Genomic DNA, 10,115 nt, shown 5'->3' with positions numbered 1-10,115 from the left:
AATAAATAAATAAAATCTTTAAAAAAAAAAAAGGAGAATTACAGACCAATATCCCTGATCAACATAGATGCCAAAATATTCAACATGATCCTCACCAATAGGATCAAAGGATTATTCACCACGACCTGGTGGGATTTATTCCTGTGATGCAAGGATGATTCAGCATTCGCAAATCAATCAACATGATAGATCACATTAACAAAAGAAGAGACAAGAACCATATGATTCTCTCAACTGAAAAAGCATCCTCAATGCTTTTTCAATGCAGAAAAAGCATTTCACAAATACAACATCCTTTCCTGATTAAAACTCTTTAAAATACAGGGATAGAGGGAACACACCTCAACATCATAAAGCCATCTATGAAAAGCCCACTGCATATATCATTCTCAATGGAGAAAACCTGGGACCACGACAGGTCAGGAACATGACAGGAATGCCTATTCTCACCACAATTGTTCAACATAGTAATAGAATTCCTAGCCTCAGCAATCAGACAACAAAAAGAAATAAAAAGCACTCAAATTGGCAGAGAAGAAATCAAACTCTCTCTCTTCACAGATGATATGATACTTTATGTGGAAAACCCAAAGACTCCACTCCTGAATTACTAGAGTTTATGCAGCAAATCAGCAATGTGGCAAGATACAAAACTAATGCACAGAAATCAGTTGCATTTCTATACACTAACAGTATGACTAAAGAAAGAGAAATTAAGGAATCATTTCCATTTATAATAGCACCAAAAACCACAAGATACCTAGGAATAAACCTAACCAAAGAGGTAAAAGATCTATACTCTAGAAACTACAGAACACTTAGGAAAGGAAATGAGGAAGAAACAGAGACATGGAAAAACATTCCATGCTCATGGATTGGAAAAATAATCATTGTGAAAATGTCTATGCTGCCCAGGGCAATCTACACTTTCAATGCAATCCCTACCAAAATACCATCAACATTTTTCACAGAGCTGGAACAAACAATCCTCCAATTGTATGGAACCAGAAAAGACCCTGAATCACCAGGGAAAGGTTGAAAAAGAAAACCAAAACTGGGGACATTATGATGCCTGACTTCAAAGTATCTTACAATGCTGTAATCATCGGGCACAAAAACAGACACATAGATCAATGGAACTGAATAGAGAACCCAGAAATGGACCCTCATGTCTAAGGTCAACTAAACTTTGATAAAGCAGGAAAGAATATCCAATGGAAAAAAAGACAGTCTCTTCAATAAATGGTGCTGGGAACCTTGGTTAGCCATATGCAGAAGAATGAAACTGGATTCACCATATACTTACACCATACACAAAGATAAACACAAAATGGATGAAAGACCTCAATGTGAGACAGGAATTCATCAAAATGCTAGAGAAGAACATGAGCAGTAACCTCTTTAACATCAGCGGCAGCAATTTCTTTCAAGACATGTCTTTAAAGGGAAGGGAAACAAAAGCAAAAAGGAACTATTGGTACTTTAAGATAAAAAGCTTTGCACAGTCAACAAAACAAAAAGGCAACCCACGGAATGGGAGAAGATATTTGCAAATGACAGTACACACAAAAGGTTGATCCAGGATCTATAAAGAACTTCTCAAACTCAACACACACAAAACAGATAATCATATCAAAAAATGGGCAGAAGATATGAACAGACACTTCTCCAACGAAGACATACAAATGGCTATCAGACACATGAAAAAATGTTCATCATCACTAGCCATCAGGGAGATTCAAATTAAAACCACATTGAGATACCACCTGACACCAGTTAGAATGGCCACAATTAGCAAGACAGGAAACAACGTGTGTTGGAGAGGATGTGGAGAAAGGGGAACCCTCTTACACTGTTGGTGGGAATGCACGTTGGTGCAGCCACTTTGGAGAACAGTGTGGAGATTCCTCAAGAAATTAAGAATAGAGCTTCCTTATGACCCTGCAATTGCACTGCTGGGTATTTACCCCAAAGATACAGATGTAGTGAAAAGAAGGGCCATTTGTACCCCAATGTTTATAGCAGCAATGGCCACGGTCGCCAAACTGTGGAAAGAACCAAGATGCCCTTCAACGGATGAATGGATAAGGAAGATGTGGTCCATATACACAATGGAGTATTATGCCTCCATCAGAAAGGATGAATACCCAACTTTTGTAGCAACATGGACGGGACTGGAAGAGATTATGCTGAGCGAAATAAGTCAAGCAGAGAGAGTCAAGTATCATATGGTCTCACTTATTTGTGGAGCATAACAAATAACATGGAGGACATGGGGAGATGGAGAGGAGAAGGAGTTGAGGGAAACTGGAAGGGGAGATGAACCATGAGAGACTATGGACTCTGAAAAACAACCAGAGGGTTTTGAAGGGGCAGGGGGTGGGGGTGGGAGGTTGAGGAACCAGGTGGTGGGTAATAGGGAGGGCACGTACTGCATGGAGCACTGGGTGTGATGCCAATACAATGAACACTGTTATGCTGTAAATAACAAATAAAAAAAAAAAGCTTTGCACAGCAAAGGAAACAGTCAACAAAACAAAGAAGCAACCTACGGAATGGGAGAAGATATTTGCATTACAGATAAAGGCTGGTATCCAAGATCTATAAAGAACTCCTCAAACTCTACACCCAAAAAAACAAATAATCCAATCAAGAAATGGGCAGAAGACATTAACAGACAATTCTCCAAAGGAGATATACAAATGGCTAACAGACACATGAAAAGGGTTCAATGTAACTAGCCATCAGGGAAATACAAATCAAAACCACAATGAGATACCACCTTGTAACAATTAGAATGGCAAAAATTAACAAGACAGGAAACAAGTGTTGGCAAGGATGTAGAGAAAGGGGAACCCTCTTACCTGTTGGTGGGAATGCAAGCTGGTACAGCCACTGTGGAAAACAGTATGGAGTTTCCTCTAGATGTTAAACATAGAGTTACCCTATGAGTCAGCAACTGCACTACTAGGTATTTACCCCAAAGATACATAGTGAAAAGAAGGGGCACATGCACCCTAATGTTCATACAGCAATATCCACAGTACCCAAACTGTGGAAGGATTCATGATCTCCTTCAACAGATGAATGGATAAAGAAGATGTGTTTCATACATACAATGGAATATTATTCAGCCATCTGGATGAATACCTACCATTTGCATCAACATGGATGGAACTGGAGGGAATTGTGTTAAGTGAAACAAGTCAAGTAGAGAAAAACAATTATCGTATGGTTTTATTCATATGTGGAACATAAGGAATAGTGCAGAAGACCACAGGGGAAAGGAGGAGAAACTGAATGCAAAGAAATCAGAGAGGGAGAAAAACCCTGAAAGATTCTGGACTCTGGAAACCAAGCTGAAGGTTACAGAAGGGAGAGGGTGGAGGGATGGTGTAACCAAGTGGTGGGTATTAAGGAGGGCGGTGTTGTGATGAGCACATATGGGGGCTAACAAGATAATAATAGATAAATAAACAAATAAATTCTTAATGCATTTAAAAATAAGTAAATAAGTTTACTTTAAATAAATAAATATTAATTGTGAGTCATAAGTAAAACAGTACTAAAAAAGAAATTATAGGGGCACCTGGATGGTTCAGTTGGTTAAGGACCAGCTTTCTGCTCAGATCATGATCCCACGACCTGGGATCAGGCCCCACTTTGGGCTCCCTGCTCAGTGAGGAGCCTGCTTCTCCCTCTTTCTGGTGCTCCCCCTGCTTGTGCTTTCTCTTGCTCTCTCTCCCACTCTCTGTCAAATAAATGAATAAAATCTTAAAAAAGGAAAGAAAGAAATTCATAGGACTAAATGTTTTGGTTAGAGAAGAAAAGTCTCTAATTAGTAATGTAAGTTCTCACTGTAAGAAAGTAGGAAGAAAGAGCAATATAAATCCTAAGCAAAAAGAAGGAAGAAATATAGGATAGTCCAATGAAATTGAAAAATACACAATGTTGAAAAATCAGAGAAATAGAAAGTTTATTCTTTGAAAGATGAATAAAATTAACAAACCTCTAGCAAGACTGACAAAGAAGAGAGAATCATTGAATTCTACTTCTGAAACTAATAACACACTGTTATTTAATTCAATTTAAATAAAATAAGATTTAAAAAAAAAAAGAAGAGAGAAGATACAAATTGCCAATATCAGGAATTTAAAAGAAGATGCTACTACAGACCCTGCAGATATAAAAGCGTAATAAGAGACTACTACAAACAGCTGTACATACATAAATTTGACAACCTATTCGAACTGAACGATTTCATAAACTACCACACCTCACCAATATGAGATACTTTGAATAACTCAATAAGTTTTAAAGAAATTGAACTTTTAATTTTTACAACTCCAAAAAAGAATCTCCAGGCCCAGTTGGTTTCCCTGTAATAGTACCCTGATACAAAAATAAGACAAAGACAGTGCAAAAAGGAAAAGAAAATGCAGACCAATACACTGTACGGATACTGATGTGAAAATTCTTCACAAAATGTTAGCAAATAGAATTCAGCAATATATAAAAAGAATTATACACCTTGACCAGATAGGGTTTTATTCCAAGGATACAAAGATAGCTCAATATTCAAAAATCAATGTAATCCACCATGTTAGTTAGCAGGCTAAAGAAGAAAATCACGTGATCAAAATCAACTGATACAGAAAAGGCGTTTAACAAAATTTAACAAAATTCAACTCCTATTTATTATTTAAAACTCTTAAAGAACTAGAAATGAGGTAAACTTATATACTATATAACTCCATCTGTATAACATTTTCAAGGTAACAAAACTATGGAGATGGGAAACAAATTAGTGATTGCCAGTGTTTAAAGGTTGTGGGGGGAGGATGAGTAGGAATAAAGGGGGTAGCAGGAGAGAGACCTTTGTGGTGATAGACAGTTCCTTATCCTGACTGGAGTGGTAATTACACAAACCTACACATGTGATAAAATGGCACAGAGATATGCTCACAAATGGTGTCAATGTCAATTACCTGAATTTGATATTATGTAAAATATAATTGTTGGAGAAAACTGAGTAAAACTCTCTGTACCATTTTTGCAACTTCTTGTAAATATCTCACAATAAAGTTTTTTTAAGAAAAAGTAATAAGCAAAAAAATGGGCATTTTTATTGGATTACACTAAATTTGTAAATGAACTTAGGGAGAATAATACGTTTATTTTGTTGATAGTTACCATCCAATAATAAGGAATGTCTTTAAATTTGCTCAAGCCTATTTTTATGTCTTTGAGTCTGAAATTTTCTCATAAAGTCTGCTAAACATTACTAGTTAAATTGTTATTTCTAAGTATTTTTCTTTTTATTTCTGTTGTCAATGGAGGTTTATTTTTCCACTAACCAATTATCATATTTGTGAAATCAAGACTATTAATTAATACCCTGCTACGATACTGATATATGTTGTTTAAGTTGGTCCTATAGAATAGGGTTGTCCAAATGTACCACCATATCATCAACAAATAGAAATAGTTTCATTTCTTCATTTGCAACTATTATTCTTCTATTTTCCCTTATCTGAATACATTAGCTAGTACTTCAAGTACAATTTAAATAGTAGTGGAGATCCTAAGCATCCAGCATCCCTGCCTTGCCCTTGAACTTAGTAAAATGCCTCTAATGTTTTCCCATTAAGATTCAGGCTTTAAGACTGATGGAACTCCTAATATTGAACTATGGTTGAATTCCTGCAGTAAATCCCACTTGGGTGCTCTATTTTTCAGTGCATAATTCTGTTTGATAATAATTTGCTAATGATTTTTGCACTGACATTTATAAGGAAGACCATTTTATGGTTTTATTCCTCCCCACCCACTGCAAAATAATGGAACCTGCTTAGTCTTTCTTCTGGGGGTGTGTGGGTGGGGCAGTCAGTTAAGCATCTGACTCTTGGTTTTGACTCAGGTTGTGATCTCAGGATTTTGAGAGCGAGCCCCACATCGGGCTCCATGCTCATCATGGAGTCTGCTGGAGATTCTCTATCCTTCTCCCTCTGCTCCTCCTGCTTATGCTCACTTTCTGTAAAATAAATAAATAAATCTTTAAAAAAAAGTCTAGAGATAAAGTAGAACGTATCAATGAAACTAGAAGCAGGTTTTTTGAAAGAATCAATAAGATTGATTAACCATCGGCCACACTAATCCAAAAGAAAAGAGAGAAAGCCCAAATTAATAAAATTATGAATGAAAAGGGAGAGATCACAACTAACACCAAGGAAATAGAAACAATCATCAGAAATTATTACCAACAGTTATATGCCAATAAGCTAAGCAACCGAGATGAAATGGATGCATTCCTGGAAAACTATAAACTCCCAAAATTGAACGAGGAAGAAATTGACAACCTGAATAGACCGATATCTAGTAACGAGATGGAAGCAGTGATCAGAAACCTCCCAAAAAACAAGAGCCCAGGACCTGACGGATTCCCTGGGGAATTCTACCAAACCTTCAAAGAAGAAATAACACCAATTCTCCTGAAGCTGTTCCAAAAAATTGAAGCAGAAGGAAAACTTCCAGACTCTTTTTATGAAGCCAGCATTACCCTGATCCCCAAACCAGGCAAAGAACCTACCAAAAAGGAGAATTTCAGATCAATGTCACTGATGAATATGGATGCAAAGATTCTCAAATAGATTCTAGAAAACAGGATCCAGAAGCACATTAAAAAGATTATCCACCATGACCAGGTGGGATTCATCCCTGGGTTGCAAGGTTGGTTCAACATTCACAAATCAATCAATGTGATAGAACAATCAATAAGAGAAGAGAGAAGAACCACATGGTCCTCTCAATTGATGCAGAAAAAGCATTTGACAAAATCCAGCATCCGTTCCTGATGAAAACGCTTCAAAGTATAGGGATAGAGGGAACATTCCTGAACTTCATAAAATCTATCTATGAAAGACCCACAGCAAATATCATCCTCAATGGGAAAAAGCTTGCAGCCTTCCCGTTGAGATCAGGAACACGACAAGGATGCCCACTCTCACCACTCTTGTTCAACATAGTATTAGAAGTTCTAGCAACGGCAATCAGACAACAAAGAGAAATAAAAGGTATCCAAATTGGCAAGGAAGAAGTCAAACTCTTTCTCTTCACAGATGACATGATTCTTTATATGGAAAACCCAAAGGACTCCACCCCCAAACTACTAGAACTCATACAGCAATTCAGTAACGTGGCAGGATACAAAGTCAATGTACAGAAATCAGTGGCTTTCTTATACACTAACAATGAAAATACGGAAAGGGAAATTAGAGAATCGATTCCATTTACTATAGCACCAAGAACCATAAGATACCTGGGCATAAACCTAACCAAAGAAGTAAAGGACCTGTACTCGAGGAACTACAGAACACTCATGAAAGAAATTGAAGAAGACACAAAAAGATGGAAGACTGTTCCATGCTCTTGGATTGGAAGAATAAACATTGTTAAAATGTCTATACTGCCTAGAGCAATCTATACTTTTAATGCCATTCCGATCAAAATTCCACCGATATTTTTCAAAGAGCTGGAGCAAATAATCCTAAAATTTGTATGGAGTCAGAAGAGACCCCGAATTGCTAAGGAAATGTTGAAAAACAAAAACAAAACTGGCGGCATCACGTTACCTGATTTCAAGCTTTACTACAAAGCTGTGATCACCAAGACAGCGTGGTACTGGCATAAAAACAGACACATAGACCAGTGGAACAGAGTGAGAGCCCAGATATGGACCCTCAACTCTATGGTCAAATAATCTTTGACAAAACAGGAAAAAATATTCAATGGAAAAAAGACAGTCTCTTCAATAAATGGTGCTGGGAAAACTGGACAGCGATATGTAGAAGAATGAAACCCGACCATTCTCTTACACCATACACAAAGATAAACTCGAAATGGATAAAAGACCTCAACGTGAGACAGGAATGTATCAGAATCCTAGAGGAGAACATAGGCAGTAACCTCTTCGATATCAGCCACAGCAACTTCTTTCAAGATATGTCTCCAAAGGCCAAGGAAACAAAAGCAAAAATGAACTTTTGGGACCTTCATCAAGATCAAAAGCTTCTGCACAGCAAAGGAAACAGTCAACAAAACAAAGAGGCAACCCACAGAATGGGAGAAGATATTTTCAAATGACAGTACAGACAAAAGGTTGATATCCAGGATCTATAAAGAACTTCTCAAACTCAACACACATAAAACAGATAATCATATCAAAAAATGGGCAGAAGATATGAACAGACACTTCTCCAACGAAGACATACAAATGGCTATCAGACACATGAAAAAATGTTCATCATCACTAGCCATCATGGAGATTCAAATTAAAGCAACATTGAGATACCACCTAACACCAGTTAGAATGGCCAAAATTAGCAAGACAGGAAACAACGTGTGTTGGAGAGGATGTGGGGAAGGGGGAACCCTCTTACACTGTTGGTGGGAATGCAAGTTAGTGCAGCCACTTTGGAGAACAGTGTGGAGATTTCCCAAGAAATTAAGAATAGAGCTTCCCTATGACCCTGCAATTGCACTGCTGGGTATTTACCCCAAAGATACAGATGTAGTGAAAAGAAGGGCCATCTGTACCCCAATGTTTATTGCAGCAATGGCTACGGTCGCCAAACTGTGGAAAGAACCAAGATGCCCTTCAACAGATGAATGGATAAGGAAGATGTGGTCCATATACACAATGGAGTATTATGCCTCCATCAGAAAGGATGAATACCCAACTTTTGTAGCAACATGGACGGGACTGGAAGAGATTATGCTGAGCGAAGTAAGTCAAGCAGAGAGAGTCAAGTATCATATGGTTTCACTTATTTGTGGAGCATAACAAATAACACGGAGGACATGGGGAGATGGAGAGGAGAGGGAGTTGAGGGAAACTGGAAGGGGAGATGAACCATGAGAGACTATGGACTCTGAAAAACAACCAGAGGGTTTTGAAGGGGCGGGGGTGGGGGTGGGAGGTTGAGGAACCAGGTGGTGGGTAATAGGGAGGGCACATACTGCATGGAGTACTGGGTGTGATGCCAAAACAATGAACACTGTTATGCTGTAAATAAACAAATAAATGAATTAAAAAAAAAAAAGAATAGGGCTTCCCTATGACCCTGCAATTGCACTGCTGGGTATTTACCCCAAAGATACAGATGTAGTGAAAAGAAGGGCCATCTGTACCCCAATGTTTATTGCAGCAATGGCTACGGTCGCCAAACTGTGGAAAGAACCAAGATGCCCTTCAACGGATGAATGGATAAGGAAGATGTGGTCCATATACACAATGGAGTATTATGCCTCCATCAGAAAGGACGAATACCCAACTTTTGTAGCAACATGGACGGGACTGGAAGAGATTATGCTGAGCGAAATAAGTCAAGCAGAGAGAGTCAAGTATCATATGGTCTCACTTATTTGTGGAGCATAACAAAGAACACGGAGGACATAGGGATATGGAGAGAAGAAGGGAGTTGAGGGAAACTGGAAGGGAGATGAACCATGAGAGACTATGGACTCTGAAAAACAACCAGAGGGTTTTGAAGGGGCAGGGGGTGGGGGTGGGAGGTTGAGGAACCAGGTGGTGGGTAATAGGGAGGGCATGTACTGCATGGAGCACTGGGTGTGGTGCAAAAACAATGAACACTGTTACGCTGAAAATAAACAAATAAAAATTTAAAAAAAAAAAGTCTATGTTCTATCTCATTGATCAAGAGGCAAACGAATAGCCTTACATTTTAGACTTTAGTTTCTAAATCCAATATGTAATGTATAAAAAGTCAGATAAGGAGTTCCATTCTGCACATCCATGAAAAGATGTACGGAAGTCAAGTCTCACCTTTACTCTTGGGGATTATGTTACATAAGAGAAGGAAGGATAACCTAAGCACTACAAAATTTAATTAGGATCAGTATTGATATCCATTCTTACTGGCCCACTTACTCTCTCTCTTTCATAATCCCTAAAATGCCCAGCATTATAAGTTTGTCACAAGACCCAAAAAAAAAAAAAAGAAAGACCTAGTTTTTTTAATGTAGACTTTTAGACTCATAAATTTTCAATCCCTTAGTAGTTTTGCATTGTAGTAGGAAAGGTGAGTCCACTGAGA

The sequence above is a fragment of the Meles meles genome, chromosome 7 (genome assembly GCF_922984935.1).
Source record: "Meles meles chromosome 7, mMelMel3.1 paternal haplotype, whole genome shotgun sequence".
Taxonomy (NCBI): Eukaryota; Metazoa; Chordata; class Mammalia; order Carnivora; family Mustelidae; genus Meles; species Meles meles.
This window is presented reverse-complemented; position numbering follows the sequence as displayed.